This window comes from Microcaecilia unicolor, chromosome 8 (assembly GCF_901765095.1).
Source record: "Microcaecilia unicolor chromosome 8, aMicUni1.1, whole genome shotgun sequence".
NCBI classification, from domain to species: Eukaryota; Metazoa; Chordata; class Amphibia; order Gymnophiona; family Siphonopidae; genus Microcaecilia; species Microcaecilia unicolor.
Genome location: NC_044038.1, coordinates 194,959,315 through 194,987,247, shown reverse-complemented (window position 1 = coordinate 194,987,247; position 27,933 = coordinate 194,959,315). Strand labels below are relative to the sequence as shown.

At 45.6% G+C, this 27,933-nt stretch overlaps 1 pseudogene; it reads right to left on the bottom strand.

Moving 5' to 3' along the window:
- LOC115476872 overlaps window positions 1-26,649 on the bottom strand; it is a 71,857-nt pseudogene extending 45,208 nt beyond the window's left edge.
- Between the last annotated feature and the right edge of the window lie 1,284 nt (window positions 26,650-27,933).

Sequence of the window (27,933 nt, the reverse complement as noted above, 5' to 3'; positions counted from 1 at the left end):
AAGGTATTCAAGCAGGGTCTGTGTAAGACAAGAAAGATGATATACGGCCTTGCTGTCACACCAGATGGCAAACTTCCTCCATTTGAAAGAGTAACACCATTTAGTGGAATCTTTCCTGGAAGCAAGCAAGACCGGGAGACACCCTCCGAAAGGACCAAGGAAGCGAATTTTAAGCTTTCAACATCCAGGCAGTGAGAGCCAGAGACTGGACGTTGCAATGTAGAAGAGATCCCTGGTTCTAGGTGATGAGGGTTGAAAAACACGCCAATCTTCACAGTTCAGAGGACAATTCCAGAAGAAGAGGGAATAAAATCTGACGCAGCCAGTAGGGTGCAATCAAGATCATGGTTCCGCGGTCTTGTCTGAGTTTCAGCAAAGTCTTTCCTACTAAAGGTATGGGAGGATATGCAAACAGAAGGCCTGTTCCCTAATGTAGGAGAAAGGCATCCAACGCTAGTCTGTCGTGGGCCTGAAGCCTGGAACAGAACTGAGGGACTTTGATTTGAGCGGCAAAAAAATCCGAGGGGGTGCCCCACGTTCGGAAGATCTTGTGGGCAACGCCCATATTCAGCAACCACTCATGATGTTGACTTACCCTGCTTAGTCTGTCAGCCAGACTGTTTACACCTGCCAGATAAGTGGCTTGGAGAAACATGCTGTGACGGCATGCCCAAAGCCACATCTGGACGGCTTCCTGACACAGAGGGCGAAATCCGGTGCCCCCCTGCTTGTTGGTATAGTACATCGCAACCTGATTGTCTGTCTGAATTAAGATAATTTGGTTAGACAGCTGATCTCTGAAAGCCCTCAGAGTGTTCCAGATCGCTCGTAGCTCGATCTGAAGACCCATTTCGGGGGGGGGGGGGGGGGGGGGGACCATGCTCTTTGAGTGCGAAGTCCATCTACATGAGCTCCCTACCCCAGGAGGGATGCATCCGCCGTCAGCACTTTCTGCGGCTGAGGAATTTGGAATGGTCGTCCCACAGTCAAATTGGGTCAGATTGTCCACCACTGAAGGGAGTTCTGAAAGTCGGTGGACAGTTGGATTACATCGTCTAGATTCCCCGCAGCTTGATACTACTGAGAAGCTAGGGTCCCATTCAGCAGACCTCATATGCAGATGTGCCATGGGTGTAACATGAACTGTGGAGGCCATGTGCCCCAAGAATCTCAACATCTGTCAAGCTGTGACTTGCTGAGACGTTCAAACCATGGACACTAGGGACAGAAGGTTGTCTGCCCGTGCCTCAGAGAGATAGGCTCGAACTGTCCTCGTGTCCAGCAGACTCCAATTAACTCCAATTTCTGAACAGGAGTGAGATGGCGTAATTTATTACAAACCCCAGTAGTTCCAGCACCTAAATAGTCATCCGCATGGACTCTCGAGCACTGTCCTCCGAGGTGCTCTTCACCAGCCAATCGGGGAACACACGCACTCCCAGCAACGCTGCAACTACTGCTAGGCATTTTGTGAAAACTCTGGGAGCTGACGCTAGGCCAAATAGCAGTACAAAGTACTGAAAATGCAGCGTTCCCAACCAAAATCGACAATACTTCCAGTGAACTGGAAGTATTGGGATGTGTGTGTAAGCATCCTTTAAGTCCACAGAGCATAGCCAATTGTTTTCCTGAATCATGGGAAGAAGGGTGCCTAGGGAAACCATCCCAAACTTTTCTCGGACTAGGAATTTACTCAGGGCCCTTAAGTCTAGGATGGGACGCATCCCCGTTTTCATTTGCACAAGGAAGTACCTGGAATAGAATCCCAGCCCTTCTTCCCCTGGTGGAATGGGTTCGACCACATGGGCCTTTAGAAGGACAGAGAGTTCCTCTGAAAGTAACCTGCCTGTGCTGGGAGTTGTACGAATGAACTCCTGGTGGGCAATTTGGAGGTTTGGATTTCAGATTGAAGGTGTATCTTAATCGGACTATTTGAAGAACCCACCTTTGGTGAAAAAATATTAACCTCCCCCCAACCAGCAAGTCGTCCAGCACGGATACTGTTATTACGGCTATGCTTCTCTGGAACCAGTCAAAAGCCTGTCCCTTGCTTTTGCTGTGGAGCAGTAGGGGCTTTGGGCATCCACTATTGAAAGTAGCCCACTGGCTCCGCCTACCCCATTGTTTCATCTATTAAATCTTACTTTTGGTCTTCAAAATCCACCAGTCTGATGAACCACCTTATCTCTCCTGTATGCTAATCCCATATGCAAACATGAGAACACTGCACTCCTTTTCAAAATTTATTGGTAATCCCATTTTAGACAGATAATCCATCAACACACCTGAAAGGCTACCTTTTCAAGGTCCTGAACACTGGAACAAGTTACCCCAATCCCTTCGCCAACAAACATCCCTTCAAACTATAAAAATCAGTCTTAAAATGTTCCTTTTCTCCAATGCATACTCCTAACTCTGCTGGGAAAGTACATGGAGATAAAGCCTGCAGGACCCATTAGACCAGTTTCAATCCGACTTTTCTTTCACCCCCTCTCCTATCCTATATGAAATTGTAGTTCTATTCCACCCTCTTTTCAGTGCTTTACTATTTTCTTACTTTACCTTATTTTTTAGTCTGTAAGCTGCCCAGACATTCTTCTGATGGGCAGGATAATAAATCCTGAAATGAAACTTGAACGTGGGGAAAAATAAACAAACTGTAAGGGAAGGGAGAGGAACCATCCGAAAAAAGAAAACCAAAGAGTCAGAGCAAAAAAGTAAAAAAAAATACACTCACTCACCAGATGCTGCGAGGAGCATGGGACAATCACGTTTTCTCCTCACTGCAGATAAGAAGAGACTGATGGTCCCGTGCTCTTGCAGTGGGGTAGGAAAGTAACTGCACATGCGTGGTGGAGACACTGCATGTGTTCTTAAGGCTCCGCACCGGGTGACATGGATGATGTCATCCACGTGTGAGAATGTGGCCTGCTTGTCCTTGGAGAATCTGGCGCGCTGTCTATCGCCGCCTGCTGGTAGATGGACATAACCCACAAGTCTCTGGATTGATCTGTGGGACAACATGGAAAGTTAAATTTTGTTTCTATATTGTCACAGATAAAATATCTAGACAGGGCAGATTAGATGGGATCACTGGTCTTTATCTTTTGACTGCAAGGGGCTCCCAGCTGTTAATCTGCATAGCCATGCAAACACTAGCTTAACACTGCTACTGCTGGCATTAGTAGTGTACACATAACAGCTGCAAGATTATGTAACACAAAGAGACACAGGAATTGAGTACCAAGCATCTTCAGTGTAGCTTCAGAAATGGCCATTGGTTGTCAGTGTAGGACATCACACTCAGTCCTTGATGGCCAACTGGCCAGGCTTTCAGGATATCTCTCATAAGTATGCATGTGAAAGAGCTGCATACAATTGAGTAGTAGGCATGCAACTCTCTCTCTCATACGTATTCATGAGGGATATCTGAAAACCTGTTGGAAGGTCTTGAGGAATGGGAGCAAAGACCACCAGTGTAAGAGTGGAATATAGTTTTCAGTCGATTTACTGACTGCCCTTTTCCAGCCTCAGCCAATCAGGATTTCAGGTTACCCACAATGAATATGCATGGGAAAATTTAAGTGAAATACTTCTAATTGTATACACATCTATCTCGTGCATATTCATTGTGATTACCCAAAAAACCTATGTTTTAACCTCTGATCACCAATGGTGAGCTACTGTATGCAGTTCATTACACATTCCTCTGTATATACCTCCCTACTTACAGACAAGTAGCATGTGACCTAAAGGCACAAACCACTGCTATTATGAACTACCTGACTTCCCATTATCACCAGCTGATCCCAGCAAGATCTGCATGTGCAAATATTAGATGACCTGTTCTTCAGGTATCCCCAATCAACAAGTGGATGCCACTTCCCCCAGTAAACACATTTTTGGCACACAAATTCATCCATAAAGTGCTGGAAAACAACCAAAACTTTGTCCCTGTCCAGAGTGGAAGCCCAGTCTATGACATCCCTCCCTATCTCAAGTAGAGTCAGCACCAACCATTACATTCAGACCTCCAGTTCTCACTAGGCATAGCTTCATGTTTGTATCCAAGAGATATGAACACCAGAAGGTCCTAGCCACACCATCAGAGGAACAGACCATATAAAACAAAACTTCAAAGATAAATAAAGGTTTGGACAAGTTCCTGGAGGAAAAGTCCAAGTCTGTTATTGAGATAAACATGGGAGAAGCCACTGCTTGCCCCAGGACTGGTAATGTGGAATGTTGCTACTAATTGGGTTTCAACCAGGTACTTGTGACCTGGATTGACCACTGTTGGAAGCAGGGATACTGGGCTAGATGGACCACTAGTCCATCTAGTGGTCCATCTAGCCCAGTATAGCTATTCTTATGTTCTTGGACCAGTATAGCTATTCTTATGTTCTTATGAATTATAAATACCCTCAAGGTCACAAATATGCTGCCAACTGAGCTCCACCACATTTAAAAAGGAGGAGCACTGTGCCAGCCCAAGCATGTACTTGTCTCACATGTCTGGTAGGCCCTGCTTGGTGCTGGTTTCACTCCTCAGGACTCGGATGCATACAGCCTGGAAAAGAAAAATTAGGCCTTACCTGCTAATTTACTTTCCTTTAGTCCCTCCAGACTGGCACAAATGGTTATGCACTCCAACCAGCATGTGGAGACTGAGATCCACTGACTTCTAAGTTTGGCTATAACCATGCTGTACAGTCCCCAGAAAGCCAGTAATCGAACAGCCAAGTAGAAGAATTAAACCTCCACCTAAAACTAAGATTCCCTCAGGTGCCATGTTGCAAAATATTAATCCAATACAACATTGCACTGATGCTTCTCAATATACTGCTTTTCAAAACAGAATCAAAATGGTGTACAATACTAAGAGTAAATTAAAAAGAAACTCTATAATCAAACAGGAAGAGAAAAGGCAGAGGGGTAGGAGCCAAGCTGAGCCCAAACTAGGTCCCTCACTGAACTGGCAGATGGTGAGACTGGAAGGAATGGCCTTGAGGATACAGTGAAAGCAAGGATAAAAGAGTTCAGATCTTAAGTTGGTAGGCAGGGAATTCCACAGAAAGGGGGCAAGGCAAAAGGAGGCTGGGTGGAGTCAAGCTTTGAACAATGAATAGGAGAGATATCAAGACAGAAATCAAAAGCAGAGCTAAGGACGTGAAAAGGACAATAAGGGGTAATCAGACTAGCGAGATAAGGGGGGGGGGGGGGGGGAACCCAAATGAAGAGTCTTATAGGTAATAGTGAGAACTTTGTGAGTAATGTGGAGCTTGATAGGAAGCCAGTGGTGATTTTTCAAAACAGGAGAGAGATGATCAAAACCTATAGAATGGGAAAGAATATGTACTGCTGTATTTTGGACTTTTTGAAGCTTCCAAAGAGATACAGATAATATTACAGTAATCAAGCTTGGATGCAACCAGGGCGTAAAGAGCAGCACAACTTTCGTCACCGAGATAAGGTCATAAGCCGGAGCAAGAAGAAACAGCTTTTCACAGTAGCAGAACTATAAGAGGCAAAAAAATCAAAGCACTATCGAGATGGACTCCAAGATATTTAAACGAATCAACCAACTGAACAGGGGAACCACTGATGGTTGGACAGAACAGTGGAATGGAATGATGGCCTGTAACCCACAGGGCTACAGATTTTGCTGATTAAGGTGAAAGCGCTGACAAGAGAGCCAATCAGAGACTTTATTAAGGCACCTTGCAAAGAGCTGAGGTAGGGATTGTAAGGGACCTGGGAAGAGACCAAAAGAATATCATCAGAATAGAAATAACATTAACAAGAGACTTCTGGAAGAGGGATGCAAGAGGACTGAGGAAAATGTTAAAAAGTAATGGATAAAGGACAGAGCCTTGAGGGACTCCACAAACTAGAAGGGTGTGGGCAGAGGGAGAGTCACCGGTTGGGTTAAATCTGAAGCTTATCACTAGATCAACTGATGCAAACAGCCACATCAAAATTCTGCTAGAGCAGGGCCTCCATCCTAAGGTTCTGAATATCCCACAAGGCTGTCCTGAAATCCAATGGAACCATAATTCTCTTATGGCCAAGTTTGATTTGTCCTTGCCTTTCTCAGGGCACAGACCGTAGAAGTCTGCCCAGTACTGTTCTTGTACTAAGTTCTGAAGCTAACATTGAAGCCCCATAAAATTTACACTCTAGCCCATCCATATCTATTCAGTCACGATCAGGGCGTAGACCGTAGAAGTCTGCCCAGCTCCTGTTTTGTTTCCAATTACCGGTATCACCACCCAATCTCCACTAAGATTCCACGGAACCATTCCTTCTAAACAGGATTCCTTTGTGTTTATCCCACGCATGTTTGAATTCCATTACCGTTTTCATCTCCACCACCTCCCGCAGGAGGGCATTCCACATATCCACCACCCTCTCTGTGAAAAAATACTTCCTGACATTAGTCCTCAGTCTTCCCCCCTTCAACCTCAATTCATGCCCTCTAGTTCTACTGTTCGTTTGTGGATTAATACCTTTCAAATATTCGAGCGTCTGTATCATATCACCCGTTTCTCCTTTCCTCTAAGGTATACATGTTCAGGTCAGCAAGTCTCTCCTCGTACGGTTTGCAACGCAAATCCCATACCATTTTCGCAGCTTTTCTTTGCACCGCTTCCAGTCTTTTACATCTTTAGCAAGATACGGCCTCCAAAACTGAACACAATACTCCAAGTGGGGCCCTCACCAACGACTTGTAGAGGGCATCAACACCTCCTTCTTCTGCTAGTTATGCCCCTCTCTACGCAGCCTAGCATCCTTCTGGCCACGGCCGTCGCCTTGTCACATTGTTTCTTCACCTTCAGATCCCCCGACACCAACACCCCAAGGTCTCTCTCCTGAGTCGACCTTACTAACCTCTCCCCTCCTATCCGGTATCTCTCTTTTGGGTTTCCGCACCCCAAGTGCATCACTCTACACTTCTTGGCATTAAATTTTAACTCTCTATCAAATACAAGGAGATAAATATGAATTCCCCAGAGTCCTATTATCTAACAAATTACCATAAAGTACTCCGGTTAAAAACAAATTTTAATATAAATTTCTCACACACATTTTATTATTCCAACTTACAATTACACATATATATTTTCCCTGAGGCTTACATTCAGCTCACTCTCGCACCACATTCACAGCATTATTCAACTCTCACATTACTTAATTTCCAGATGGGCACATACATTAAATACTTTGATCTTATACATAATGTCACTTATTGGTTACATAGTTTGGACACGTGCAATTTGTTAAGTCTCCAATTCGTGAGTCTTTTGTACTTGTACACAAGGTAGTCTTCCTGGTGCGGTATATTATCCGCTATGCACTGTGTTGTGGCCTGCGAATCTTTAATCCAAGTATATGATAAAGTTGCCACTTATCTCCTAAGTTGTCCTATGTATATCACTTATGTCTCAGGCTCTGCCCCTCAGTGCTTCCGAGGCTATCTTGTCCTCAAAATGATCACCACGCTTGTGTCCAATTATTAATTCTCAATGTACCACCATGTTCCTTCCATTCACATTAACGCTTAATCGTGGCTGAGAGGCTTCTGCGTACTCCTCCAAACTGAATCAAGTTACTGATTCACCATCAGTTCCTCAATGCGGGATCGCATTTCGTGGTACTTCCTTGGAAGGAACCACTTAATCTATAACAATTCAACAACATGTATCCTAATTACCAACTACATTCTTACTTAAACTCAATTAAACCGTCATTTACCTTGATTCATATTAATAATAATGTTAGTGGCTGCTTACCAGCAGGACTACTGTCCTGGCAGACCATCAAACTTCCACCACTGAAACTTCCTCTCGCTATTTCTTCCGGGGTTAAATACCTGACGTTTTTGGTACTACCCACCCTAATTTAAAAAGGCAGTCCTTCACACCCACTCCATCTCCATGTTCAGGCCTTTCGGGGCCACCATATCCCATGTAAAAATACACTGTTGCTCAATCACCAAAAGTTGTGCACTAACATCACCTCCTCTTTTAGGGGGGGCAGTTTGAACCAGTACTACACACTGAAGCTGTTTAATGTAATGATTTTGTTCAGTGAGCAACTAAAGGTGCTTCCTTCTTTTGATGCCTCAGATTACTGATGTGCTCCGCTAATCTCCCTCCAGGGTATCCACTCTATTGGCTATTTTCGTTTCATCCGCAAAAATGCACACCTTTCCTTCCAACCCTTCAGCAATATCTCCCACAAATATATTAAACAGAACAGGCCCCAGCACGGACCCCTGAGGAACTCCACTGCTCACCGAGCAGATTCCATTTACCACCACCCTCTGCCACCTGTCGGTCAAACAGTTTCTTATCCAGTTCGTAACTTTCGGTCCTAAGTTCAACCCTTTAAGCTTATTCATGAGTCTTCTGTGGGGGACCGTATCAAAGGCTTTGCTGAAGTCCAAGTAGGTTACATCTAGCGCACATCCCTCATCTAGTTCTTTGATCACCCAGTCAAAGAAGTCAATAAGATTTGTTTGGCAGGATTTTCCTTTGGTAAAGCCATGTTGCCTCGGGTCCTGTAACACCTCAGCTTCTACAAAATTAACTATCCTTTCTTTCAGCAGCGACTCATTATTTTTCCTACCACCAACGTGAGACTTACCAGTCTGTAGTTTCCCACTTCTTCCCTGTCTCCACTTTTGTGAAGAGGGACCACATCCGCTCGTCTCCAATCTCGCGGAACCTCTCCCGTCTCTAAATAGGAGTAGCCTAGTGGTTAGTGCAGTGGACTTTGATCCTGGGGAACTGAGTTCGATTCCCACTGCAGCTCCTTGTGACTCTGGGCAAGTCACTTAACCCTCCATTGCCCCTGGTACAAAATAAAGTACCTGAATATATGTAAACTGCTTTGAATGTAGTTGCAAAAACCTCAGAAAGGCGGTATATCAAGTCCCATTTCCCTTTCTGAGGTCCCGCCAGGACCTCTCTGAGCTACTTCAATATCCTGGGATGTATCCCATTCGGCCCCATAGCTTTGTTCACCTTCAGATTCTCCAGCTGTTTATAAACTCTTTCTTCCATAAACAGCGTAGTATCCACTCCATTCCCAGACATTCCAACGGCATCCAACCGCGGTCCTTCTCCAGGATTTTCCTCCGTGAACACCAAAGAGAAATAATTATTTAGCACGTTCGCTTTATCTTCATCACTATCATTATCTTTCAGTCTCGCAATTCCATTCCTCTCTCTTCTCCTTTCTCCAATATATCTGAAAAAGTCTCATCACCTCTCTTTACATCTTTAGCCATTTTTTCTTCCGCTCGCACTTTCACTAGCCGTATTTCCCTCCGCTTCGTTCAGTTTAATCCGATCTTTTCCGTGATCCTCTCATTGCATTCTTTTGTATTTCTTGAACAAAGCCTCTTTCGCTCTTATTTTTTCAGCTACTTGTTTGGAGAACCATATAGGCTTCCTGCTTCTCTTGTTTTTGTTTACATTCCTCACAAAAAGATCAGTCGCCATATTTATAGCAGCCTTTAGCATGGACCACTGTTTTTCCACTTCTCCTACACCTTCCCACGCCAACAGCTCCTTCTTCAGGTATTCCCCATTTTATTAAAATCAGTACGTCTGAAATCCAGTACTTTGGAGTTTTGTGCGTCCACACTCCACCTTTGCTCTTATATCATACCATACGGTGTGATGATCACAATTACATAGGTGGGCACCCCACCCGGATATCGGAAACACTACCTCCATTAGTGAACTCTAGATCCAGCATCGACCCTTCCCTCGTGGGTTCCATCACCATTTGTCTGCACAGGCTCTTTGACAGGCATCCACAATCTCTCTACTTCTTTCTGATTCCGCAGATGGGACGTTCCAATTCACGTCAGACAAATTGAGTCTCCCAACAGTAGCACCCTCCCCTTTCATAACAATCTTTTGAATATCTTCTATCAGATCCTTGTCTACTTCTCCGTTTGCGCAGGAGGTCTGTAGATAAACCCTCGTATGGATACAGGTTCTGTCTTCTCTTTCCAGGACGATCCATAAAGCTTCTTTTCCCCAGGTTCCCCGCATTTCAGCCGCTCTGATATTTTCTCTCACATACAGAGCCACTCCTCCACCTCTTCGGCCCTCTCTATCCTTCCTAAAAAGATTATAGCCCGGTACGGTCATATCCCATTCATGAGAATCGTTGAACCACGTCTCCGTAATAGCAACAATATCCAAGTTTTCCTCAAACATCAGGGCTTGCAAGTCTTGAACCTTTTTACTTAGACTACAAGCATTTGTGCACATAGCTTTCCATGTGCTTAGTGAGTTTGGGTGTTTTTTTATATTTACATGACCTTTCCCTCTGCCATCAAGTTTATTCTGGGGGTGACTTTCCAAAATCCTGTTTCCTTTTGTCACCCCCACCCTCTAGTTAAATGTCTAGAAACATACTGTCGAATTTCTCACCAAGGATCCTTTTTTCCCCATCACAGAAAGATGTAGCCCATCATTACAGTACAGTCTGTTATTTTTCCACGTATTACCCCATTCTCCTATGCATCTAAAACCTTCTTCTTTACACCAAGACTCAAGCCACTTATTGAATTTCTCTGTTTTGCGTAGTCTTTCCTCTCCCCTCCCCAACGTAGGAATTACTTCAGAAAAAGCCACAGTCCAAACCAAAGATTTCAGTCCCTCCCCAAACTTCTGAAATGCTCTCTGTGCTGTAAACTTGCTATTGTTGGTCAGGTAATTTGTCCCCAGAAGAATTACATCAGCGTTAGAAGCCTCTCTCTCTTCTCAGATCACTTTCAGTATTTGGTCTGTACATCTTGTAGCTGAAGATCCTGGAAGACATTTCACTACATTGGAACCCCTGAACTGTGCTCCTAAGTTAATGCCTCTGATAATGGAGTCTCCGAGCAGTAATTATTTTCTGCTTTTCACCATTCTGTCATTAGTTGGGGGATGTTTCTGGGGTTGTGCTATTTTCATTGCCTCTGGTTCTACCACAGTACTTCTTTTTTCGCTATCATAATGAAGCAGCACTGCAAAAGAATTTGACAGGGGCAAAGCTTGGAAGGGCGAGTGTTTCTGTGTCACAGATCTTAGTCTACCAGAGCCTACTGTGACCCATCTATTCCTCTGATGTTTCATTCTCTGAGGGCAGTGGTGGTGGTAAATTAGCTGGGAAATGAGTAATCCTGGACGCTTCTTTAATTGTAGTTAATTCCTTCTTGAGTTTGTTGATCTCTTCTTTCAAGGCTGATATTTGGAGACAGATAGGACAAGCTCTAAGGTTCCAGATAGTTTGCATTAGGATTAAAGCAGAACACATTTTGCACTGAATGAAGGTCATAATGATGTGATTCACAAGTGTGAAAAGGTGGACTATGAGATGGAACAACAAGAATTAGGATTGACCAAATAAGTGTAATGAAGATACTTGTCCCTTGATTGCCCTATATAAAGGGAGTTTACCTAGGGGTGGATGGGACTAGGACACACGTAACCTCAGTTACCAACCAAACCAAGTCTGAAAATGCCCAGCGCAGCTCCCAGCTCACAAGGTAAACCTAGGTTCTACTACCCAGCTCAAAACAAAATTGCCCCTCCTCCAGAGCCATGAGTCACCAGATGCTATGTAACCAAAATTGATTGAATTAAGTCTCTGGCAGTGTAGATTCAACACACAATTCTAATGAAGACAGACACCAGATCCAATGAAGACAGACACCAGATCCAATGTCACAGGTTTAAAACACAGTTCCAATGAAAACACCTTTAAGACAATTTCCAGCATAAAAAGATGAAATCACTAGCACAGATATTCAAAACACAATTCTCTAATTCTGGCGATGTTATAAAGGAAGAAACGATGTGCGATAACCACAAGGTTTGCCAGTGAGGCAAGGATCAGCTGATGTAGCATATCCCCATAGATCAGGAAGTTAGGCAGTCGAGCACCACACCTGTAGGTATAGAAGCTGAACCTACCCGAGGCTGAGGTGAGAATCCTCAGAGACGGCAGCATCAGGTGTGACATACAAATCGGTTGGTGCTGTGGTGACCCCAAACCACTGTAGGCAAGTAATGAGCAATGTTCCATGCCGATGTGTCTCACAGGTGGCTGCTGCTGTATGCCACTATAAGCGCTCAGTCGATCTGCCTCCCAGTCAGCTCGTTGCAGTCGAGCAAGAGCCAAGTTCCGCAGCTGCTAAGAGGACAACAGGCTGCCAGCTAAGTGAGTTAACTGGCAACTAGAGCTGCTGTAGTCAGCTGTTGTAGCTATGCTATACAGACGGCTGACTTAGGATAACTGAAAATCTGGCTGGTAATGGTATGCAATAGTCGGATGGTGCAGTAAAAATGTCCAGTTGACTCACCCATGTAAGCAAGGATCAAACAGCTATGCTCAGTAACTGTGCTGAGCAGGAGACCAATGCAATTGCAGGACAGAGCTGACTGTCAAAGAGCAAAAGAACAGGCTGAAGGAGAAAAGGTACGAGAGAGTTAAATCTCACAGGGGCAAGCAGAAGGCTCCTCCGCTGAAACAGCTGGGTGGAGCAAGGGAGGTACTCGGCAAACTCCAGTACCCGTGCAGTACAGATGGGTGTCATAGCCATGATACATAGCCGAACCGTGCGATGTGCAACAGGGTTGCCCTGACCAGCCTTGTCCATAGCTGGAACATCCTCTGAGCCCTTCAGAGGATGAGTTCCACTACCGGAAAGAGATAGGACTGAGAGCTATACAAAGATGCCAAAATATGTAACCTTGGTAACGAGTTGGGGGGTTTTCTTTTTGGTAACATTTCGACATGTGTCCTGGAAGCCAATAACCAGCCTTAACGCAGCAAACAGCAGATCTGTCCAAGTGCCAGGACAATAGAAAGGAAAAAATGAAATAGAGCCGACGTTCTCAGCGCTGAAGACAAACAGTTAGCTGTAAAACCTGGCAAAGCTCTCAGCTCTGCATGGAAAAGGACTGTTTAGTCCAACAACTGAGAAGATACGTTCAGCCGCATAAGGAAGAGAAATTTCCCAGCAAAGAAGTTGAGCACTCTGACCAATCTGAGACAATCATAAGGGTGCTCGCACAGAAGAGATAGCTAAGCAGTTCCACCTCGGATATAAACAGCTGACACTTGCACCATGACTGCTAGTACCACATACAGCCCAGAATATGTATCAGTGTTGAAAGACCTAAAGGTGAGGGTGCCAGCTCTGGCACAGAAGACCTAGAGACAGAGGGCCAAATGCACTAAACTTAACGAGCCAGGAACGTGGTTTTTAAACTAGTTCTAGCCGGTTTAGCGCACAAGTAGTAAACCAGGACATGCACAAAAGGGTTCTCCGAGCCAGTTTCCTGTCACAGCAGCAGCTAACGAAAATGGAATGCAAAGCTATTATAATGAGCTAATTACTATTATAATATGCATGCAATACACTGCCGTCTCTGAACCCGTTCACAAAAGTCGTCCCTATCTTTACCGTGGAAATTTTAACGGGAGGACTGGACCTGCCGGTTCTTCATTATCGAAAGTAGAAGGGGAGAAACAAGGCAGGGAAGATGGAGCACAAAAAAAAGTATACCAGCTTACACGCAGCTTCTCTGCGTGTATGAAAGCCGTGCCATGATTCTTTTCTCAAATGACATTTTACTGGCAAGAAATTAGGGGGGAGGTAGTAAATGTAAAACATAAAAGTAACGGTGACTTATCAAAAATGAAAGGAAGACAAGGGTGAAACAGCATCCCCCATGCTAGAAGAACAACAGAGAGGGGCTAAACCAATTGGACAGTGCCAGCCTGGGATGTCCCAGCCACTCACTACTGGAGGGGGACACCAGGAAGTTTGGATCCAATCAGCTCACAGTTCTAGTGATATCAGGGAAGCCCAGTAGGGAGGAGCTGGGACAGCAGCCAGCCAATGAGAGTCCATCTTCAGGGAGATGGGCGTTCCAGGATGTCAGCCAGCCAATAGAACGAAGCAACAGAATAGCTGTGGGTGGAACCAAGCCCTGATGCTGACTCCTCAGCGCTGAGAGCAGCAGCGAGCATATTCGAGGCTTCTTCCACTTTTTTCCAGCAGCGGGGAGGCAGGGAGCCCCATCACAGGTCTGTCCATCCAAAAAAAAAAAAAAAAAAAAAAAAAAAGTGCTTTGTGCTTGCAAATAAAAAAAAAAAAAAAAAAGGGCTACATCTACTGCTTTCATACACGCAGCCTGTCTGCGTGTATGAGAGCCATCTGTATCATGCACAGAGCAGCCATACATAGCAATTGACTGTTCTGCGCATGCTCAGCTCACCGACTGGCTTCCCCCATATCGCATGCAAATGAGCTGGGTTGCAAAAGCTACGAGCAGCTCATTTGCATGCGATTCTCTTTGTGAATCCCTCTGTTTCTAAATCGGTAAATTTTTACCGATTTGGAAATGCAGACGGATTCTTATGTTTCAATCTGTTTATTGATCATCAGTTCAACAAATACATACAAAGTGGTGTAACAGAAAAAACTAGAACAGTGCTACCAAGTGCTACCACTTCTTCAGTCGTCAAGTCATTCCCCCCCCTCCCCCCAGCCGTATCCCTCTTAACTACTTTTACAACATATTGCATTGAAACAACTTGAGGTACACTCTTTACACAGAGCAGAACATAATAACAGGTATGCAACTGAGCTCTGCAAAGCCCACTGTGCAGGTAGCCCTCATCAAATTCCTTTATGCTCCCCCCCTCCCATTCCCCTTTTTATTAAATTGCACCACATATCTGTGCCAACATTATACTGCCAAAACCGCCTGGGTACTTAACTTGCATGCACTACTAGGATCTGCATCCAACTTTGCTCCCATGGACCCCTTCCCTCCAGATCCCGTACGAGCTCTCTCTCTAGACTCCCCAAGACTACTCTGTGGCGAGATATTAAGCAACAGAACAAAAGGAGCCTACACTTGTAGCTGTCTGACATGTTTTGAACTTTGGTTTTCCCCAGAAAATACTTTTCCAAGAATATTCTGTCACAGTGGTGCACCTTGACTCTGATAGCCCACCACCATGATGAAGGATCCAACTGTAAACCTACACAGCTTTAACCCCCTTCTCTTCCCATCTACTAAAGGTGCTCCTTACCAGGGCCCCAACAGCTCGTGACAGATCTCATTGCCCACAATGCGTTTCCAAATAACTTTAAAGAAAGAGAGAAAAAGAAAAAAAAAGTAAAGAGAGAGGAGGAGAGAAGAGGAAAAGAAAAAAAAAACCCACCAAGTTTCAGAGCTTGTTTAATATTAAACTATGTGCTTTGGGTGACAGCGACTGTATATAGGGTTCCCAAATAGCCAGGAACGCTTTCTGCCTCTTGGGAGAGGACCCCACCCCCCTGCGCTCCATTACCAAGAGTTCATGAAACTTGTTCCTCCAATGCCAGTACTCTGGTGGTGTCTCACTCTTCCATGCACCCATGATAAACTTCTTCCCTACTATGCTGGCCTTGTGGATGAGCTGCTGAGCCCCCTGACCACAAAATTTGAAAACTTCATATTTATCCAATAATATTCCCTGGGGTGAAAACGGGATCCGGAGTTGCAGCAGAGCTTCCAGGTACACAAATATCTGTCTCCAAAAGGCCTGAATCATGCTGCACTCCCAAAGAGAATGAAACAACGTGTCCTCCCCATGTTTACACTTCGTACAACGCGGATCCACAACCCCCCCAAATTTAAACACTTGATTTTTAGCCAAATATGCTCTATAGGTTATTCGATACTGACATTCACGCAATCCTGCATTTACTGAGATCTGAGGGATGCGGGATATCAATTTCCGAAAATCTAACTGCAGTTGCGGCTGCCTCAGATCCAGCGCCCATCTCTGTCAGACTTGGCCCGTGTCCTTCACACCTTCTAGCTCCCCAAGGGCTTTCTGTAACCCTGATACGGACAATCTATCCCCGGGGATGTTCCCAAAAAAAGCTCTAAGTCTTCGCCCGTGACCACCCTCCAGCTTATGGAGCTCCAAAGATCTGACATAGTGAGCTAACTGGTGATATGCGAATAAATGATTCGGGCTGATGCCAACTCCCAGGGCTCCCAGAGACAAAATCTGCCCGAGTCTTGTAATCCCCAGCTCCGCCCACCTGCAAAATGTTTGACTATCCGAACCTGGTGCAAACTGTAAATTACCCTGTAACGGTATCAGGTCCGAAGTATCCGCCTCTAGACCCCATAACTTATTTAGATCCCTCCATACCTCTCTCAGGGGACCCAGTAATACGCTATTGCGCACGTGTTTGGGTATTACTCTCCTGGCGCAATGTAACAGGTAATGTGCGTGGAGTGGTTTAAAAAAGTCGTGTTCCATGCTACAAGGTGTGTAATCCTGTCTCCCTAGCATCCAATCCCCTAGATGCCGTAACAAACAGGCTTGATTATATCTGCGCCCCCCTCCCTCCAGGGACCCATGAGTAATTTCAATGGTAGTTTTGGCTTAGAATCTCTCCACACAAACTTCCGCAGGTACCGATACAGCTGATTAAGATCTTTTTGTTTGATTCATAAGGGCAGCACCTGAAATGTGTAAAGCCACCTTGGGAATTCCACCATCCGAAACAAGTAGATCCGCCCATGTAGAATAAGCGGCAAAATCCCCCATGTACCCAACCGGCCCTTCATCTTATCTAATAGATTAGTTTAGTTCAAGTGATATAAAGTGGACGTTCTCATGGAGACCCTTACACCCAAGTACGGAAGAAAATCCGCCGCCATTTGAGTGGGAACCCGGCCCCCCACTCCATCTTCACACTTGCGTGCGCTGTTAGTGCCAAGGATTTAGAGTAGTTGATTTTAAGTCCCGCAAAATCGCTGTACTCCTGAAACAATTCCAGTAGAGCTCGCAACGATTGACCCGGTTGTGTAAGATGGACGAGTATGTCATCCGCAAAAGCGGAAACCTTGAACGATGAATCTCCCCAGGTCACCCCCTCCACTTCGGGGTGGGCCTCAATCTCCCGAATCAGTGGGTCCAAGGCAAGCACAAAAAGTAGTGGAGACAATGCCCCTCCTGATTGCAAACATTGAAGACTGCTCCCCATTCACCCACATAAACGCCCGCAGATTGGAGTAGAGCGCTCCCACCGCCTCTCAAAACCTACCTTCTACGCCAACCCTCTACAGCACCTTGAACAGAAAGTTCCAAATTATGCGATCAAAGGCCTTCTCTGCGTCGAAGCTGACCAACAGAGAAGGCCTTTTCCACGCCTCCATAATCTCCAAAGATGTCAAAAGAGCCCTAACATTTCTTCCCACGATCTACCTTTCACAAATCCGACTTGCGGGGATGCAATCAAGTCCGGCAGCACTCTAGACAGTCGACTTGCCAGAATCTTAGCGTAAATCTTTGTCACAGTTGAGCAATGATATGGGTCTATACGACTACTTCCATCCCATCCTTCCCAGGTTTCAGCAGTACTATCACATTCGCTATGTTCATAGAATCCAACATTACTCCAGAAGTGGCCACATCATTGTATAGATGTAACAGGGGAAGCGTCACCTGCTCCTGAACTATCTTATAATAGGCCGTGGTAAAGCCGTCTGGTCCCAGCGCTTTTTGTATCTTGCTATGTTGGAGCGCCAACATCAATTCGCATTCTGTAATGGGGCCATTGAGATACTTTTTTTGCGTTTCCGATATCCGGGGTAAGGTGTGATTAATTAAATAAAGCATACTGTCTGGCACTATATCTGTTGGCTCCCCATATAAACTCTCATAATATCTTTTAAAAAGTTCTGTAATATCTTTAGACTCCCAGACTAGTCGGCCTCCCTCCTCCCTTATTTCCAAAATACTCTTATTACCCCCTTTCCCTCTTATCAATCTGCCCATCAACGCTCCCTGCTTTTTTTCCTTGAATAAAATATTGGTGTTATAGTACATGTGTGACTTCAACGCCTTCTGATGGAGCAATTCATTCAATGCCTTCTGAGTAGCCAAAAGAGCTCCTTTCCTATCTGGTGTCATGTTTAACCCACATCTAACCCTTTGTGATCGGACTTCTTTTTCCAATCTAAGAATCTCCTTATCCCTCATCTTTTTGGCCCTGGCCCTATACGCTATAATCTCTCCCCGCTTTAGATGTTTCCCAATATAAGCTAGATTGAAGTTGATGACCTTTATTATGATCCGCATACTCCCTCCATTTTTCATTTATATATGCCTTAAATAGGGGATCCCAGAACAACTCTATAGGGAATCTCCAACCACCCCTTCCCCCCACAGCCCCTAATCCCTGCATCTGTAACCAAATTATCGAGTGATCCGATACTTCGCACGGACCTATCTCTGCTACTAATACTTTGGAGAAAAGATCTCTTGATATAAACAAATAATCAATACGTGATTGCGTAAGATATGCTCTGGACACGTGCATATAGTCCTTCTGGGTTGGATGCAAAACTCTCCATGCATCAATCAAGTCCAGTGTCTTACAGAGGAAGGGCAGGCCCCGTGCAGCATGGCTCAGATTCAGAGCTTGTGTTCCCGTTTTATCCATCTGGGCGTCATATACTAAATTAAAGTCCCCTCCCAATATCACATTTCCCCCGATAGGGGCTCAACAGCTGAATAAGAATTCTGTAGAATTTGCGATCAAAAACGTTAGGTGCATAAACATTACAAAGGGTATAAGTGATATTCCCCATCACCACTTCTGCCAGCACGTATCTGCCCTCTGGGCGCCGCTTGACCCTTTTGATCTGGAACTGCAGGCCCTTATGAAACATTATCAGTACTCCCCCTGTCTTGCCTTCTGCCGGGGAACCCACCACCTTCTCCACCCAACCTTTCTGAAATTTACTATGTTCCAATGTCGTCAGATGTGTCTCTTGTAAGAATACTATATCTGCCTTATGTCACCTCATGGCTTGCAGGACTTTGGTGCGCTTGATAGGCAATGAGATCCCCCCCCACGTTCCAAGATATTATTTTAACTATTCCCCATTATCTTCCAAATACCCCTATTAAACTTGGTTACTAATACTTTCTTTGCGAGGCCACACCCCCAGCCCCTGGGTGTGTCCCGTCTTCCACAGGTCAGGTAATCTCTCACAGTGCTGCACTCGCCCAATTCTGCTCTGATATAGGATACAACAAAACAAAAATAGCAAGCAAGAAAAAAGGAGAAGAGAAAAGAAGAGAGAAAAGAAAAAAAAAGGGAAAACCCCACTCTCAAACCCCCCACCCCCCTCGTCCACCTTGTCTCTCCCTCCCCCCTACCACCCCCCCCCCCCCCTCCTGTATACCAAGAACTTAGACTGGGTCCTCATCAGAGAACCGGTCACGTCCCCGCCCCGCCCCTCGCGACATCTTGCACAATACACGTTACATTATCCCTGCACTTCACACATCACCCTCCCTCAGGAAAATAAAATGAAGCTCACTCTCTCGCCCCCTTTTCTGTATCAATCACCAAACCTTAAATTTTACTGTCCAGTACTGTTGTCATGTCCATGTCTCAGCTGTCTTCCCCCATTTGCTTGCGGACATGCATTTCTGCATGTCCCACTACCGTTCAATGCTCTGGTCTGTCCCACTACCGTTCAATGCTCTAGTCTGCTACCGGATGCCACCACTGCTCCACTCTCCTCCGGATTGACCGTCATACGCTTTACAAATTCCATCGCCTCCTCATGGGAAGTAAAAAAAATTTAGCTTGCCATCATTCTGGACTCGCAACTTGGCAGGAAACAGTAGAGCGAAACGTGCTCTTCTCTCATATAGCTGCTTGCAGATCTCTGTGAACTGTCGACGTTGGGCAGCCACCGCTGCCGAGAAATCTTGGAAGCATAAAACAGTTGAATCTTCATATTGTATCTTACCCCACTGTCTCCAGGCGCGTAAAATTTCTTGCTTATGATTGATTATAGTTTTTACAAATCACAACTCTTGGTCTCTCTTTCCCTTGTCTGCTTTGCCGTAGTCGATGTGCCCGTTCTATCTTTAAACAGTTCTCCAGTTGTTTCAGGTTGAGCACTTGGGGCAGCCATTTCTCCAGGAACTGCCTGAGGTCCACCTCTCTCAGGGACTCCGGGAGCCCCACCAGCCTTATGTTGTTGCGTCGTGATCTGTTCTCTAGGGCCTCGATTTTTGACTCTAGGCTTTCCAACTTTTTCAGCATAGCTCTCTGCGCGTTCGCTTGCTGTGTGCTCTGATCTTCTACATCTGACAGGCGCTGTTGGAAGCCCGCCATGTCTGTTTTTAAAACTTCCAATTTACCATCCATCATTTCTATTTGGTCGGAGATCTGCTGCAGCTTTTTATCCACCGACGTCTCCAGGTGGCTTGAGACTTCTACTGCGATCTCCGCCGCCTAAGCTGAACTAACCGATTCTCCCGAGGAGCCTGCGTCCTCCATTTTACCTTCTCCCACATGGCTCCTCGTCCCGTCCTTCCGACTTGCTTTCGTGGTCATGCCGGCCTGGCGGAACAGCGATCGCCGTTAATTTGCGCTGCAGAAGGTTCACACTGCTCGCTCTTCACTTTTTTAAAGGGTTTCTCCCCGATTTTGATGTCGCTAAGGGCAGATGTTAGCGAGGATCCGCGGAGCTCTAACATGCAGCGTCCTCCCCTTAGCCTAGCATCATGTGACCTCATGCAGACGGATTCTTAACGGGACCTTTGTGCATCTGGCTCAGAGTCTACTGCAAAGCTATACAATAACAGAGCAGTAAAGAACTGCAGCTCAGGACCCTAAAGGCAGCTAGCTATAGATCAAAGCCTAAAAGCACCCAGTTTCAGCTGGAAGAACTATAGATAACATCAGAAGAAATAGTGCACATAGCCAATACTGCCGCCGTGAACCCCCCCCCCCCCCAGTCGAGAAAAAACAGCTGAGAAATGCTTCAGAAAACAGGCGCAGATGAAAAGCCACAAAGCGGAATGAAGCCACTGAAAATCTCCATCACAGGAGATCCAACTGAGAATCTCTGCCACTGACCAAGATGAGTTAAGGCTGACAGATACCGCAGGAACCTGCATCACTGCGAGACAAGCAATAGGCCATATAAGGATGGCAGATGCAGAAAGAACCTCTATAGGCGACAGTAACTGAGAACGTCTATAGGCAAAACTGAGAAGCTCTGCAGGAGACAGATTCAGCTGAGAACTGCCAAAGGCAACAGAATGAACCTCCACAGGTGACAGATTCAGCTGAGAACCACCAAAGGTAACAGAGAGAACTGAAAACCTCCATAGGAGACAGGTTCAACAGAGAATCTCCCCAGGGGACCAAGTGAACTGAACCTCCATAGGTGAAAGACTGAACTGAGAGCCTCCAAAAGAGAGATTCAGCCAAGAACCCCCTACAGAAGACAGAGAGGCCTCTATAAGAGACAAATTCAGCTGAGAGCTACTAAAGGAGACAGAGTCAACATAGCTGACACAAAGACCTGCGAATCTCCCAACTGTGAACCAGGGAAATTGAGAGAAACACAGTGGAAGTCCTCACAACTAGAGATGACTGTCAAGAACATTTCCACAAGTGCACTGAGGAAGGCCTACCTACTTCCACGGGAATCTGGGGAGGATCCCTGTTCCCTGTGTTCCATTGCTATCACAAACTAAGCCTGGGAACGCAGGGGTAGATAGGTACAGTATAGAACCCAGCCAAAGTGTCTCAGATGAGACACATAGGCACAGGTTCCTCAGAGAACAAGAAACATTCCAAAATCTAGGAAGCCATGCCTTTGCAGGAAAGCTGGAAGGACAAGGCAGAGTTCCCCCCCCCCCCCCCCCCCCCCCCATCATTAGATGTTTGCTATTTCTGTAGTGTCTGTTTTTCATTTTTTTTTTCCACATATATTGGCTGTCCTAAGCAGCCACAATAGGAATGAAACTTAAGGCTGTACCATAACTCCTGCAGCTTAAGTAATTCGGGAGAAACTGTCAGCATGTAACTTAGCAAGGATATGCACATCTAAAAAAAAGAGACAGAAATAGATAATAGCTGGAAATGGGAGAAGGCTGGCACCTTAGGCAGAAAACCAGAGCTTAAAAAGGAAGGGAACAGAAACTGAGCAAGTTACCTGAATACCAATAGTAGAATTATCATTATTAGTGGGTTTTCTTTTTTTTTTTTTTCAAACACTACAAGGCAGTGACGACAGCTGTGAGGAAACATACCTTCAAATAAGTGTGGAAAAAACAGCCAAAGAGGCCCGATAGCCACGACAAGGAAAAGGTGGACAACCAAGCTCCGAAGCTAAGCCTAAGCATAATGCCTTGAAAGGCAGAGTGTGAATCGAGACCCCCGCAACTGTGCCCTGCTTGCTGCAAAGGCTGAGCAGAGATATGCCAGAAAAGCAACCTTTGAATCTGCATTTCTGTGCACATTTGGCTTTTTATTTTTTTTTTTTTTTTGGGGGGGGGGGGGGTTGTTTGTTTTTAATACTGCAAAGTTAAGTAGAGGCCTGCATTCTAGAAAGGATACCAAAGGAGCAATGATGACGGCCCTGGGCGACAGCCGCAGAGCCTGCCATAATTTTTACCAATATTCTCACCCCCATCCCGGTGAAATGGGACGACAGTAGAGGAGCTGGAAGCTGCTCACCAGGGACTGCAATGGGAGCAGCATCTAACAGCAGGCCCTGGGGCAGACATGAATGAAAAGAAAAGCAAACACTTACAAGATCCCAGCGAAAGTTGTAGACTGAGGCAGAGCAATTGAAGATACTGTGCCATATCACTTACTGTTCACAGCAGCACCTAGACCTTCTCTAGCACACTTGGTCAATGCTCTTTTTTTTTTTTTTTGACGAGGTAGGAGATTATACAGAAAAGGACAAAGAGGTGGGGAAGGGCAGAGGAGAGCTCCCCAACAGACCAGCAGAGACCAACTCAACTAAGCCAGAGGGAACAGGTTAGAAGCAAGCATCATTCAGACAGCTGCACAAGATATGTCAATCTACCTGCTGTGATAGAAAGAGGGTCAGAGCTCTTCCAAAAAGGATACTGTGCAGCAGCCTTACTTTTGGTATTCTCGCTATCTCCACCTGCTGGTAGATGAACATAACCCACATGTCTCTAGATTGATCTGCCAGATGTAATGGAAATTTTTGTTTTTATACAAGCAGACCTCACTGGCGCTCAAAGCTAGCTGCCTGCTGATAGGAAAAGGCACTCAGCTGAGGCACACAGAAACTTGCCCCAAAGGGACATGAGGAAGGGACCCAGCAACCTGTGTGCGACAACCCTGGGGCAAAAGACCTTCACAGGCCTCAACTCCTATCCAACGCTAACAATACTAGACAGCCCTGTGAGGGCATACCATTACATCATATTATCACTTGCTTATATTCTGCATGTGCCTGGTCAGTTCAACGTGGATTACAGAAAAGAGAACTGGGAATAGCCCAGAGAATTACAATATAATCATATTAACAGGTAATGCTAATAACTGTGGCTCAATATTATTTATTTAAAAAGCCATGTTTTCAAACATTTCCTAAAACACTGATAGACATTCAAGATCCACAACCCCTCCCCCTCAGTGTAGAACCTATCCCTAAGAAACCTAACACCCCAATACCTGACCAGGACAGCACAGCTTAACACATCCACCACCCGCTGGAGACTGAGAACTATTGGATTTCTGGGAACTGCACAGCATGGTTATAGCTGAACTTAGAAGTCAGTGGTTCTCAGATTCCACCTGCTGGTCTGTGCATAACCATCTGTGCCAGTATGGAGGGCTGCTGTGGAATAGAGAATGACATGGGGATGGGGACAGATCCGGGACAGAGCCCACAAGGACGGGCAACAAACTTTGGCCCTGTGTCATTTTCTACTTTGAAGCCTGTTAACGAACTGGACTGTTATTTATGTTCAAGTGAGACAGACAATATTTTGATTTTTTGGAAAAACAAGCAAACATACTGGTCACAACTTGCAAAATTTACATGGGGGATCCTGCACATCCTGCTACCAGCACATCTTCTAAGAAGACATCTTCTATTGCAGGAAGGACTGTGGAAGGCAGGAGAGCTAGACTGAATCCTGAGATTGTTGATGACTTATTTATCCACAGATTTAAAAATCTTAACAGTGCTTCATTGGGCATATTTCTCACCTCTAAGGCATACAGAACGGGTTGTATTTTGTACCCCTGGACATTTTAACAGGGTAGATTAGGATTCCTTGGGGTAGTAGAAATCAGCTGTTGTTGGGGTTAGAAGGGTAGAGGGTGATGGTAAAGAGGGTTATTATAGCTGCACACCATTATTATTGTTTTCTATTTATAACTTATACACAATAGTTGCACAGCATATTGTTCCTTTTTATACTTTAATAAAACAATTTAAATATAAAATCATAATTGTTCGAGGCTTCTGCAGATGAGGACAGATTCCATGGGGACAAGGACAGAACTGGCGGGGACAGAGCCAGAACCAACATGGAAGGGTACAAATTTTGTCCCCGTGTCATTCTCTACTATAGAATGTAGCCTTACCTCTGACCAGGAACTGGGATATGAGCTGATTGAAGTGGGAACTTCTGTCTACAAGAGCCAACAGGGTGAGGTGCCCCATCGCCCTCCTGATGCCCCTGACACAGCTGCTCCTCCACTGTCCATCTGGACTGCCCCAGCGAGATTGCTGGATGATTCAGCTGGATACTGGCTTCCTCCAGGTCTTCAGCTGAAGCTGTACCATTGCACAGTGTATGATTCTAACAGGGGGAACAAGATGCACAGTATTAACAAAGTAGCTCATAATGTAGGAAAAAACTAGAAGTCACTTCAATACCCCAACTTTTCACAGCACTGTTGCACAGTGCTGTACCATCAGATAAATGCATCATTTCCCAAATAAAGCTTTATGTAGCCTCTGCACAGGTTCCCTTCCTCCTTCCCATGGATCAGAACACAAATGAACCAGGAAATAATTCCTCCATAAGCACTTTTCTGCAAATTAAAAAGTGTGATGCCAGTCCAGGAAGTATGTGTCTCACTTGTCTGGTAGGCAACTGGTTTACTTAACAGACCTACCAGAGCTATCACAAAATGAAGGGAGATGGAGATGGGCTTGGATATACTGCCTTTCTGTGATTACAATCAAAAGCTTTTTATATATTAATTTGCAAGTACTTATTTTGTATCTGGGGCACTGGAGGGTTAAGTGACTTGTCTGGAGTCACAAGGAGCTGCAGTGAGAGTTTAACCCAGTTCCACTGGTTCTCAAGCTGCTGCACTAACCATTAGACTACTCCTCTATTCCAAGTACTACACCTATAGATGTAGTGGTAGAGCTCCTTGCAAGGGAACCAGTGCCAGTAATGACTATATTTATAGTACTAGGCAGTGGTGTACAAACCCACACCTCTCTGCTAAAGTTTACAATTAGTGGAATAACAAACGTCAAGAAACATAGTTTAAAAAAAAGTCAGCAAGGTTGTGGTAAGAAAGAACTATAGTTTAGATTTGAAAAGCAGATTCAAAAAGTAGGTATATCAAGTAAGATGTCATTGCAGACAGAAGGGGCATGGCACACCACATTGAGGAACTGGAGTGGAGGAGTGGCCTAGTGGTTAGGGTGGTGGACTTTGGTCCTGAGGAACTGAGTTCGATTCCCCGCACAGGCAGCTCCTTGTGACTCTGGGCAAGTCACTTTAACCCTCCATTGCCCCAGGTAAGCCGCATTGAGCCTGCCATGAGTGGGATAGCGCCGGGTACAAATGTAACAAAAAAAAACAAAACTGTGATTTCTGGCCTAGGTTGGGATGAGAAGGTTCATGGTACCCTAACCAACCCCAATCGATCTAAAAGGCGCAAAACTGCAGAGCCAAGAAACATTTCATTTTGTGTAATGAAGAATCTGAAACTGAATTTACTGTACGCAAGTAATCAATTGTATACCAGCTACTGCAAGAAATCAGGGTACTTTCTGGCTTCAGTGCAAGAGTTGGAAACAATTATACAGAAACATCAAGGCAATGGTGCAAGGCAATGAAAGAAAGAAGCCTGCCCGTGTGCGAGCGTAGTGCCAGCTCGCGGCAGCGTGAAGCTGGCTGTGAGGACGGGCAGGGAAGAAATGGGAGCAGATGGAGCTCGCAAGTTAAGTAGTGGGAGTCCAGACTAATTACGACCTAGCGCGCTGGTCCGGAACAATCGCTACACGCCGGCAAAGGAAAACAAGGGGGCGGGGCGTGGGCGAGGTCTACGGACTCAGCCCCGCCCCTTCCCTCTAAACTTTCAGCAGATACTTTCAGAAAGGCGCCATCTTAGCAAAGAAGTTTGCGCGGCGCGAGCAACTTCCCCCTCCCGCAGCGGACAGGCGTGGCCCCGTGCAGCTGTCAGGTGTCAGCTGCAGCCCCGGGAACCAGCGCGCCGGCCCTAGCATGCATAGTGCTTTACCGTCTGCCCAGCTCCCGGGGTCCGCTCTGGCAGCACCGTGCACACGTCCCGGCCCACAGCCGTCAACAGCTCGCACGACAGACCATTCAGCGGGATCGGCGGGGTGCAGAGGTTCGGGCTGCCCGGAGATATTCTCTTAGGAAGCCGTGGCTTGGTGTCCATAGCCGAGCCCGGGCCACGTTCGTAGCCGCGGGGAGAGATGTTTAATCGCGCGGCGCTACGGCTGCGCCTCCGGCTCCGGGCTGGACGGCGGACCACGCCCCCCTCTGCGCGTGCTGCCGAGCCGCACTCGATGGCCCCGGCTGCCCCGCCCTCCTTTGCTGTCTCCCTGCTTTTCCATTGGCCTGCGCCTTGTATCAACATTCCATGCTGGCACGTGGCCAGTGCCGGCTCAGGCTCTGATTGGTTGGCGGTGCAGTGTCTGACTGTTACTCCTCGGTGTCTGCGAACGAGATTCGCTCTGGTGGGTGAAGTGCGCGCGGCCTAGACGGCGACTGAAGAAAAAACTAGCGTCCGATTACAGTGCGCAGTACATCCGGGTTAGAACGCTACAGACCTTTTCTCTCAAGGAGGTTAGATTGAGAACAGGAGACGGTACGAAGCTATTGAAGCCAGTAGGCGTAATTTGCTGGTAGTAGGCGGAGTCACAAGTACACCAAAAACAATAGTAAACGCTGTTATTTATTTATTTATTGTGCATTTATAGCCCACATTTTCCCACTCATGCAGGCACAATGTGGCGTACAAAAATTAGGCAGATATACAAACAAGCTGAAAGACAGTGCAGAGTAAACGGTGTTGCAAGCAATAGTAAAAGATTATTAGAAATAATGCTGCCTATGCTGGTCTATCTGTAAAAGTCAAAAGTTGTTGCAGTTGGATAGGCAGTGCCTCAAAATGTGGATGAAAAAATATATATTTTTATTTGTAGTTATTTGACACCTTTTTGCTTGAAACCGTCACTGGTAGATATAGATATCATGAAATCAAAACTGAATATCACTAAAGCAGCTTCAAAAATTATTTGTAGCTGATAGAAACAACCCTAATAAAGGCTGTATTTTGTGCTCATTTTTCTACACTGTTCTATACAATACAGTAATACATGGCCAAATTTCATTGAGGATATCTTGTTTACTGATGGGTTCATCTTAACTGTAGTTGTAATCTGCCTTAGGATGAAAGAGTAGAAGTAAAATTAAATTCTCCTTGCATTGGGCACATGGAATCACATCTTCACCTCATCATTTGTACTAACAAAAGTCCACTTAACACCAAATACAGAAGACCCATTCCAAACAAGCCAAGTGGGCTACATCAATGCCAGATCCGCTGTAAATAAAACAGCAATACTAACAGACTGGATCATGTCAGAAAACCTCGACCTACTCTTCCTCACTGAAGCTTGGATCCATGACCAAAAGGACCCTATAATCCTAGGCCTGTGCCCTCCAGGATACAAAATCACACACTGGACCAGAAAAGAAAAGAGAGGCGGAGGCATAACACTAATCTATCGACTTTACCACAGAAACCACTGC